The sequence below is a fragment of the Galeopterus variegatus genome, unplaced genomic scaffold, assembly GCF_000696425.1.
Source record: "Galeopterus variegatus unplaced genomic scaffold, G_variegatus-3.0.2 Scaffold519, whole genome shotgun sequence".
Classification (NCBI taxonomy): domain Eukaryota; kingdom Metazoa; phylum Chordata; class Mammalia; order Dermoptera; family Cynocephalidae; genus Galeopterus; species Galeopterus variegatus.
The window spans coordinates 164,762-172,857 of NW_007726630.1; the positions used below are offsets into that span (position 1 = coordinate 164,762).

Sequence of the window (8,096 nt, forward strand, 5' to 3'; positions counted from 1 at the left end):
CGGGCCGGCCCTTAATTCTTAATTCTTAATTCTTGTCCCATTATCGGGTGCACTTACTCACCTTATCCTGACACGGGAGGTTCCCGCGGTGGACGAAGGTTTTACTCTTTCATTTTCAGTGGTCGACCCTCCAATGCACCGTCTTCCTCACGGTGTCCCCCATATCCAGGCCCCACTTTTGGGCGCCAAAAATGTCCCAACCCCCGGGATATTCAACGCAGACCCTGGAGGGGGGAGTGGGAATGGGATGGAACAAGAGACGCGAGAAATTGAGACAAGACAGTATTCTGATCAAGTCTCTTTTATTAGCCAGAAGGTCACAGTTTATATAGACAGCAGGAGGGAATCAGCAGATAATTAAGTATGCAGATGGTTTACTGAGAAAACCGCAGGGGGGGTTGTTCCGGTAAATGGAAAATTCCCATTATCTATGGCAAGTTGCAAAGTTACCAACACTTATCTATGGCAAGTTGCAAAGTTACATACACCCATAGTGCACAGGATGGGGAGGGACGGAAGATAACAGCAAACAAGGCTCTGAGGCCTCGAGGCAATAGCTGGGTGGGCTCTTTTGGCTCCGGACAGAAAACCACTCATTGTGTTTTACCTCATTGTCCTCCATAAGAGGACACCTCTGAGAACAAATATGAGCAAATATTTGTATCCCTGTACTATTTGCTGACTAAACTTAGTTCTAAGCTTTGAGGTAATACAGAAGATACTAAATTTCTTCCAAATAATAGTTTTTAAAAAGATATTTAAATGGAGGTTTAGTAATTACCATAGTATTTAAAACAAATAAATTTCTTCATGAGTAAACCATAAAAAGATATACTCAACAAGACAAATGTGCGTGTAAGAGTGATCTTCAGCCACAAGATCACAAAGATCAACCTGAGTGATGACAGAAGTGGTCTCACATTGTCACAGGTTTTGGTGTGAGTGGCCAAGCAGTTTAATACCATACTCAGTGGGAAAGTCTTTTTGGTAACTTTTACAGTCGTATATAAAAGACTGTGTATTTTGTAGAATGCTGCTCAAAAGACTATTGTCAAAACAATTCTACTTCTCAGAGACCTTTTTCTGCTTATTTCAAACTATCCCTTTTTAAAGAAATGGCACATAAAATAACAATTCCTGGCCCACACTGTTCATTCCAAATCGATAGACTTTCTTTCTAAACTTACAAGGGAAGCTGGATGCTGAAGAGCTAGAGAGCAAGCTTCAAACAAGATGAGCGTCTGGGGTGAGAGAATCTACAGATCCTTATCTTTATGCCTCCAACTTGACAGCCCTCTCTCAGAGCACCTATGTACATGTTCACTACCCTTCAAAAATCTTCAGCCTTTAAGCCTCTCACATATGTGTATACATGTACCCATCTAAGTTTCAGATGGATATAAAACATATTTTTCTAAATTTCATAAAAAGATACATTTTCTTGTAATCTTCACTCATAAAGAATCGAAGTATAAAGGTCTGTAAATGACCTAATGTCTGTGGCAGATGTTTAGTAAAGGGTTCATTTGTCTCCACTTATTCTTGTTTATTATAAGAGTCTTATTTTGATCTACAGTTGTATTCTTACCTGAACATACACACACACACTACAATACAGCACAATGGCAATTAATAGCAGTGTATATGAGCCACACGATTGTCACCGTTGCTTGACAACTTCTGACAGGTACTGTATATTGGAGTCAGGGATACAAAGCAATGAATGAAAGCCTTATCAACTGCACTGATTTCAGGTGGAAGGAAAGTGTCTTCAATGTCAAAATGCCTCCTTTGGCTTATGAAAGAGAAACAGAAAAGTAAGTTTATTTGCCTATTTCTTTAAATTAATCTAAATCAACAGTTGTACTGAAATAGAATAATAAATCACTATATGAAAAAGTAGCTGACTGTTAATAAAAAGAACACATGGATGTACCTAACAAATTAGCCCTTGATTGTACCCTCATTGTGGTAAGGTGAACTGTTAATATTGCTTTGGAACACATTTCTTGTTTTCTTCTTATTCCCAGATTGAAGAAGATCTTAACTAGATGTGAAATTTTAGCGTGCATTCTTTTTTTATGTTGGTGTAGATAATAAGTCTTGCTATTTGGAAACATTGCATTCATCTCTCCACAACATCTACTATACAGTTGGCTAATATTTTTAAATCATAAACTTTAAAAGAAATTATTTAAATGAGCACGGCTTTGGCCAATACTCTTAATAAACTATTTTAGTTTTGATTTCTTTGGATCTCAATATATTATCTGTCTTACTGAAATTGCTATTTTATATCATATACATGCATATCTCTGCTTATACTTTTATACCTTTCAGTTTTAGGTTAAGTGTTCAAACATAATTATAAAGACATATATAGAAGAGTTTTGTTTCTTTTCAACAGGCTGTTGTCAGATGTTGCCAGAGATCTAAAACATAATACCAGAGGAAAATTTATATACATTTTCAGACTATACTTATATATCCAAAGCTAAAATGCTTATGAAATTTGAAATTTTGAGTCCCATTGCTGATACTTTAAACTACCATCTTCCTGCTTCCTCAGCCGTGGGAAAGTACAGTCACACTGCAGAAACATTGTGTTTTCAGTTCCACCGCATTGCAATAAAGTGGATATTGCACACCATTTTTTTTGGTTTTACAATGCATATAAAAGTTATGTTTACCTGCACTCCAGTCTATTAAGAGTGTAGTAGTATTATCTCTAAAAAAACAGTGTGCATAATTAATTTAAAAATACTTTATATTGCTAAAAAATGATAACAGTTATCTGAGCCTTCAATGAGTTGCAATGTTTTTGCTGGTGGAGGGTTTGCCTCCATGTTGAAGGCTGCAGACTGATCAGGGTGGTGGTTGCTGAAGGCTGGGGTGGCTGTTACAATTTTAAAAAGATAGCAATGAAGTTTCCCACATCAATGGACTCTTCACTTCATGAAATACTTCTCTGTAGCACGAGAATGCTGTTACAGCATTTTGTCCACAGTAGAACTTTCAAAATTAAAGTCAATCCTCTCAAACCCTGCCACTGCTTTATCAGATAAGTTTATGTAACATTCCAAATTATTTGTTGTCATCTCAACAATGTTCACAGAATCTTCACTAAGAATAGATTTCATCTCAAGAAACCATGTTTTTTGCTTATGCATAAAAAGCACCTTCTCATTCATTAAAGTTTGATCTTGAGATTGCAGCAATTCAGTCACATCTTCAAGCTCCAATCCTAATTCTAGTTCTTTTGCTGTTTTCACCACATCTGCAGTTACTTCCTCTCCTGAAGTTTTGAACCCCACAAAGTCATCCATGAGGGTTGGAATCAACTTCTTCCAAACTCTTGTTAATGTTGAAATTTTGACCTCTTCCCATGAATCACAAGTATTCTTACTGGCATCTAAAATGATGAATACTTTTCAAAAGATTTTTAATTTATTTTTTCACAGATTCCTCAGAGGAATCACTATGGCAGCTATAGCTTTATGAAATGGATTTTGTAAATAATAAGACTTAAAAGTCAAAATATTCCTTGTCCATGGGCTGCAGAATGGATATTGTGCTAGCAGGCAATAAAATTAATCTCATTTTACGTCTTTATCAAAGCTCTTGAGTTACCAAGTGCATTGTCAAAGAGCAATAATATTTTGAAAGGAATCTTTTTTTTCTGAGGAGTGGCTCTCAATATTGGGTTTAAAATAATAATAAATCCAGGCTTATCCACATTGCTGCAAATGACAAAATTTTATTATTTTTAATGGTTAAGTAGTATTCTATTGTGTGTATATATATATCACATTTTCGTTATGCTTTCCTCTGTCAGTGGACACATAGGTTGATTCCATTACATGGCTATTGTAATTAGGAGGACATTATGTGAAGTTAAATAAGTGAGTCACAGAAAGATAAATATCACACGTCTCATTCATACATAGAAGCTGAAAAAAGAAATACGTTGAATTTTCAGAAGTACAGAGTAGAACTGTGGTTTCTAGAAGCTGGGAAAGGGGTAAACAGAGGAAGAGAATGGAGAAAGGTTGGTTAATGGACCCAAAATTACAGCTAGATAGGAGAAATAAGTTCCGGTGGTGTACAGAAGTGCTAGGTATCTATAATTAACAATTATTTATTGTATGCTCTCAAATGACTAGAAGAGAGGACCCCAAATGCTCTCATTACAAAGAAACAAAGTTTTACAATGATGAATATGCTAATCATCCAGATTTGATCATCATACATTTAATATATATATATATATTAAATATAGCTCTGTATCCCATAAATATGTACAATATGTAAATATGTCAAATAAAAAATAAATTCCTTTAAAAATTAAAATAGAAAGGTTAACTAAAGTAATTCACTTGGAAATGGATGGGAATTACAGAACATAGATATTAAATTGTGGTTTGCCTTCCTCTGTGAATATAAAACAGTAGCATTATTTGGAAACTATTTTAGTGCCATATTCAAAACTGTAACAAAGATAAATCCCTGAAATATACTCTTGATATGAGTAAGTAAAGTATCAGGCTATTATATTTTATTGTCACTAAAAAAAATTAAAAATCAGTAAATCATGCTGCAAGCAGGTGTGCTGTCGTCCAGGCTTTGGTGTTCCATTTGCAGAGCACAGGCAGAGTAGATTTAGCATAATTCTTCAGGGTGGCTTTTGGAATGATAAATGAACAGTGGCTTTAACTTTAAGTTACCAGCTACCTTAACCCCTAACAAAGGAGTCAGCCTGTCTTTTGAATCTTTGAAGCTAGTCAGTGACTTCTCTCTAGCTATGGAAGTCCTAGATGGCATCTTCTTCTAATGTAAGGCTTTGTGTCCATTGAAAATCTGTTGCGTAGTGTAGCCACTTTCATCAATTAGCTTAGCTAGATCTCTTCTATAACTTGCTGTAGCTTCTCCATCAGCACTTGCTCCTTCACCTCAAACTTTTATGTTATAGAGATGGTTTCTTTCCTTAAACTTCATGAAAGGACCTCTGTTAGCTTTAAGCTTTTGTTCTGCAGCTTCCTACCTCTCTCAGCTTTCTTAGAATTGAAGAGAGTTCAGGCATTGCTCGGGAATAAGCTTTGGCTTAAGGGAATGTTGTGGCTGGTTTGATCCATTGGGGAGACTTGTCTTTGCCTTTTCCTGTTGGACAAGTTAATCTAGAAAAAATTGATCCAATAGGCATTCAATCTCTGCTCAGATTTTCTTGAGCATCTCACAATGAAGGTCATTTAAGTAGGTATAAATTTTAGAAATTTTAGTCCTTCTGTAAAACGTTGAACTTCTCAATAAGTCACTTTGTTTTCATTCTTTTGTAGAACAGATGGAATCATTGAAAACGTTGTGGATGAATAGCATAGACTGATTTAAGACATTGACTTTACATGCTATCAGTTTATTGTACTTGGTTGTTGAAAGTTGCTTAAGGGAGATTGAAATTTCCAGTTCAACATTTTCCCATTACAAATTTATGTCATCTAACTTCAAGAGAGTAAACTGTTTCCAGAACAGTGTGACTATTTTATTTTGGCATTTTAAAACACTAGTGCCTTAATATTGAAGAAGAAGAAAACAAATAAATAGTTCTGTTTAATGCTGGCTTTTTTTTATTTTTTAGCTTCTAACCATAAACAGAATTCTGTGTAATTTCCTAGAAGAAAGTTCTCTCTATCCTTACAAATTTTAAAGGAAGCCACTTAAAATAAGGTCAGAGAAATTAATGGAGGTCATTAGCTTTGTCATATTTGAATCAGCAATGATTGGTGTTTCTTGATATAAAATATTACAGTCAAGAATTCATTTGAGTTTAGATCACAGGCAGTCATAATATGTAATAATAACAAGTAAATAGACATTAAGAAATACATATTTTTACCTGCAAAACTCAATCTAGATCATGTCTTAAAATTTGAAATGTATTTGATGAAATAATCAGAATAGATGTTAGTATATCTTGATCTATCTATAAATATGGCTTAAGAGAATAAATATATCATTAACAGGAGTTGGGATGACTTTTTACATTGATTCTCAAGTAAAAAAAGATGCATACATAAATACAGGTAAAATATTTGGGCAGGGGGCAAAAAATCATTCTTAATTTTAAAAAACATGAAATTTCATTTGTTACAATAAGTAACAGATAATCATCACTTATATATTATTTCTTCTTTGTGTGACTGGTCTTTGCCTAGTTCTCCTCAAACTCTGGGTAATAGGACTATGTAAATGAGAAGTGGTGATTTTCCCATGAAGTTTCTATCTGTAATAGGCACACAGTTCAAAGAGCAATGTCTTCCTGGTAACACATGGTGTGGATATTAACAGTTATCTCCACTTCACATGTTAGAATTCTCTTGGAAAGCCAATCCATTGACAGACCCATCATGCTCATTAGACTAAGAAGTACTTGGAATTTATAGTCATCCATAGACTGCTTTTGGTTGTTATTTTCTTATCTGAAGAATTGAATCTGTCTGAATTGTGACTTGATAACTGAGAACCCACTATCCATGCACAGACCACCCACATGATCAGTGACTGCTGGCTGAAGCCTGGGATTCCCCTGATTAGTTTTTTACACTAGACTCCCAATTGCCATAGTCAGTGGAGACTTCCAGACGGTTTGAGCACCAGCCTTTTCCTACTTAGTAGAACTGCTCTGTGGGGCAGATATACTCCGTGTGCCTTTTTCTTTCTTGTTAAGATTTTTTTCCTTCTCTTAATACATATTGTTGTGGACTAAACAAATTTATAATTAGCAAACAAGCTCTAAGTTATGTAATACCATTTGCTTATATTTGTTAAGTGTGCTAGGGACTTCATACACACTCACACACACACTCATTTAAACCTTGCAACAAACCAGTTCAGGCCAGTGCAATCATTCCTTTTTATCAAATAGGACATTAAGATACACAGATATGAATGCTCTCCAAGGTCTCATAGCAAGAAAGTGGCAGTCAGGATTCAAATTTAAGTGACGACTTCTGAGTGTAAGCTCTTAACTTTTTTACATTGATTTTCAAGTAAGTAAAATAAGAGCCATATATAAGTAAAGGTAAAATATTTAAAATTTAGAATATTTAAAAATTTTCAGTTTTTCATTGTTACTTTTAATAGGATTACTCACCTAGTAACTCAGACAATGTGGTGGTGTAGTCTATTTAGATTTCTATAAAGCATTTGATGAGATATGTCAAGAGATATTTTTCCATCTCTTATTGAAATGGAGAAGTATGTTCTGAATACTCATTTAACCAGGTAGATTTGTTCCTTGTCTCAAGATTAAAGGATCCATGCTAACCTGGATAAAAATGTGTTGTTAGGTCATAAGGCTATTCTCAATCTCAACAGTTAAGCATAACTATCAATGACTTGTGTTTACATATGCAAAATACAATCATTAGATCTACAGATGTGATGAAACTGAAAGAGACAGAAAGTGCTTTGAATACCTCAATCAAAAACATCTGGATAGACTGCAGGAAGGAGCTGCTCAATATCAAAAGATGATATTAAAGAGAAAACCAACAACAACAAAAACAAAACAACAAATAAGCTAATATCCTGAACTTTCCTTGGATTTCCACATCATAGATGTGGACAAGCAGCAGCCTCTGTAGGAATGCTTCAGAGACATTACATCAGCAGTGAAGTTTGTGTGAATCATCAGTTTGCTATGGCCACGACTAAAGAGGATCCCAGGACAGGTGGCGTGGAGAAAATAAGACAGTATCTACAATGAAGGAAAGGATACCTCCATTCTGTTCTGTTTTTATCAAACCACAATTATTAATGTTTATCCATAATTGCACTTGCAGGACAGTATAAACATCACAGACACATACTTAGGGAGAGACAAACAGCTTGGTGAAGAATGCTGCATGATGTGAGAATGCTTGAAGAAGGTAAACCTGTTTAGCTTGAAAAAGAAATGGAAACAAGTTTAAACTTACATGTCTGAAAGTCTTTCTTGAAAAGAGTAATTGGATAGTTATTAAATTCTCCCAAGAGTATAACTAAAGTAAAAGTATGGAAGCCACAGGAAGACAAGTTTTTGATTAAAATAAGGAAGTGTT

The 8,096-nt window shown here is 34.8% G+C and overlaps 1 pseudogene; it reads right to left on the reverse strand.

The window, feature by feature from the left end:
• Positions 1-2,765: 2,765 nt before the first annotated feature.
• LOC103588038 lies at positions 2,766-5,132 on the reverse strand (annotated as a pseudogene).
• Between the last annotated feature and the right edge of the window lie 2,964 nt (positions 5,133-8,096).